The sequence below is a fragment of the Cebus imitator genome, unplaced genomic scaffold (assembly GCF_001604975.1).
Source record: "Cebus imitator isolate Cc_AM_T3 unplaced genomic scaffold, Cebus_imitator-1.0 Scaffold14, whole genome shotgun sequence".
Taxonomy (NCBI): Eukaryota; Metazoa; Chordata; class Mammalia; order Primates; family Cebidae; genus Cebus; species Cebus imitator.
Genome location: NW_016107329.1, coordinates 11,755,044 through 11,758,494, shown reverse-complemented (window position 1 = coordinate 11,758,494; position 3,451 = coordinate 11,755,044).

The following is a 3,451-nucleotide window of genomic DNA, read 5'->3' as shown; positions in this document are numbered from 1 at the left end:
AAGAGGGAGGCAGGCAAAGTCACCCAGCTTAAGTAAACATCGGTTTTACTCATAATATTACAAATTAAATGAGATACCATGTTTTATCAATCAGATTAGCAAAGAAGTAAAGTTTGCTCATATGTTGTATTGACAAGGAATGCAGAAACAGGCACTCCCAAATATTGCTAATGGATGATGTATAATAGGTACAATCCCTTTGGAGAGCCATTTGGCAATAGCTGTCAAATTTAAAGTGCATAAACCACTATCATTTTATTTTTAGCAGTTTCCCTTGCACATGACTAGAATATATATTTGAAAGGATAGCTGCTCACTTTTGAGGAGGGGAAACAGGTTCCTAGGGGAAAGGATGGGAGGGGGTTTTTCACTGTGTAATATCTTGAACTTCTGGCATTTTGAACTACATGAATTAACAATTTAAACTTGACCAGGCGCAGTGGCTCATACCTGTAATCCCAGCACTTTGGGAAGCCGAGGTGGGTGGATCACTAGGTCGAGAGATCAAGACCATCCTGGCCAACATGGTGAAACCCCGTTTCTACAAAAAATAAAAAATTTAGCCAGGCATGGTGGCACCCACCTGTAGTCCCAGCTACTTGGGAGGCTCAGGCAGGAGAATCGCTTAAACCCGGGAAGTGGAGGTTGCAGTGAGCTGAGATCGCGCCACTACACTCCAGCCTGGCAACAGAGTGAGACTGCATCTCAAAAAATAAAAAAATAAAAAGTAACTTAAACCTAACCTACTAAATAAAGTGCACATAGCTTTTGACTTCACAGTATATTGAGAATATACATATTGTGGCAGGTCAGGTCTCACTAACACAGGCCTCCATAACAACTGTTTCTGTACTGACTGAGTGCTTAAGTTAAATATTAAAAGCCAGTGCCCTTATACAAAGGCTGGGTTGTAACAAAAGCCCACCAAGAGTTTTGCCTAGGGCTTTCCTGTGTCTTAAAGCATAATAAAATAACAAAGGAATTTTTTTTTTTCTGCCCAGGCTAGAGTGCAATGGCGCAATCTCGGCTCACTGCTACCTCCACCTCCCCGGTCCAAGCAATTCTCCTCTCTCAGCCTCCCAAGTGTCAGCCACCACACCCAGCTAATTTTTGTATTTTTAGTAGAGAGAGGGTTTCACCACATTGGTCAGGCTGGTCTCGAACACCTGACCTCAGCTGATCCACCCACCTCGGCCTACCAAAGTGCTGGCATTACAGGCATTACAGGCATGAGCCACTGCGCCCAGCCATAACGAAGGAATTCTTAACAGAACCCATTTAGGATTAAAATAATTGTATCAAGGGTCTGAAGACACTCCCCAGGCTTCCATATACAAGTTTATTGTAAGTCTTAGGGAACTCCCCAAACCTCCATGATTTAGCAGGAGACAAGATAAAGGTAATCACCGCAGCACCTAGAGCCATTTAGATTAAGTAAATTTACTGAGGCTCCAGAGGAAGGTCTTCAGGACTCAGACCTTAGTTATAAATTTTAAAAAGTTAATCACTTATGTCTTTAGGTGAATGCACACTTACAGATAGACATATAGCTTAGAAGGCGTATAAGCTCTGGAAAACTTTCTAATTTTGAATTGGTCTGGCGATAATTTCCAGGCCCTCTCCCTGTGACCAGTTACAGAAATAAAAACTCTCATCCTTCCTAGTTCATCTGCATCTCGTTATTGGGCCATGAGAAATAGCAGCCCGACCCTCTGTTTGGTCTGGGAACAATATTACACAAAGTTATATAGATATATACATATATACATATATATATATACATATATATATGTGTGTATATATATATTTTAAAGATGGGGTTTCACCACGATGGCCAGGCTGGTCTTGAACTCCTGACCTCAGGTGATCCACCCACCTCGGCCTCCCAAAGTGCTAGGATTACAGGCATGAGCCACTGGGCCCGGCCACAAAGTTATATTTTTAGGATGTTTATTACAGCATTTTTTGTCAATACAAACATCTAGACATTCCTTAATATGCTCAGTAAGCCTAATTAAATAAATTTTGGTATATCTATATGAATTATTACCAGAGAGGAATAGAAATGGGTGAGTGAAAGGAGGAAGATGGTGAATTTTTCACTTTGAAACTATGTACTTCTATATAGCTGAAATTTTTTTATTTTTTTGAGACAGAGTCCTGCTCTGTTGCCCAGGCTGGAGTACAGTGGCATGATCTCAGCTCACTATAACCTCTGCCTCCTGGGTTCAAGCTATTCTCTTGCCTCAGCCTCCCAAGTAGCTGGGATTACAGGCACACACCTCCATGCCTGGATAATTTTTTTGTATTTTTAATAGAGGCTGGGTTTTGCCATATTGGCCAGGCTGGTCTCGAACTCTTGACCTCAGGTGATCTGCCCACCTCGGCCTCCCAAAGTGCTGGGATTACAAGCGTGAGCCACTGTGCCTGACCTATATAGCTGAATTTTTGTATTTTGGTGGTATATACATAATAAAATTTACTATTTTAGCTGTTTTTAAGGATACCATTCAATGGCACTAATCATTCATATTGATTTGCAACCATCAGCACCATCTGTCTCCAGAACTTTCTCAACTTCCCAAACTGAAGCTTCATACCCATTAAATACTAAGTTCCCATTCTCACTCTCCTTATCCCATCAACCAATATTCTACTTTATATTTCTGTGAATTTGACTACTCTGAGTACCTCAAACAAGTGTAATTATACAGTGTTTGTCCTTTTGTGTCTGGCTTATTTTATTTACCATCATGTTTTCAATCCTTATCCTTGTTGTGGCATGTGTGAGAATTTCCTTCTTTTATAAAGCTGAATGATATTCAGTGGTGTGCATGTACCGCATTTTGTTTATCCATTATATTGTTAAATTTTAAAATAGAAAATGCTATCTATGTATTACCTAAACACTAGAAAAAAATATTTTTTTTGACTGGGATGTGTTAAATGTGTGCTCTGAATGAAGAGACCCCCCCACACTAAACAGACTCTGTGTGAGCAATATGGCTGTTTATTCACCTGGGTGCAGGCATGCTGAGTCTGAAAAGAGAGTCAGCGGAGTGCAGTGGGATAGGAGTTGATTTTATAGGTTTGGGGTAGGCAGTGGAAAGTTACAGAAGTTATAGTTCAGGATGGTTTTTGTAAGCTGGGAGGGGAGTCATAGCATCTGGAGTCACAGGGTTGACCAAGGTCAGTTATAAAGTTCAGTTGCCTTATCAGTTGAGGCAAGAATAAGGAACAATAGAAGAATGTCTCAAAGTTAATTAGGTGCTGCAGGGGTTGGTCATATCTTCTCATTTGTGGTTTTCCAGTTACTTTAGACTTTCTAGTTCCAGGAACTCATCTGGCGTGTACATGCAGGTTACAGTGGTTACCATGCCATCCATGGCACCGTCAGCCTAAAAGACCTTGCATTCCTGTCTTTTTATATCAGTAATATAAAGGAAAAAGA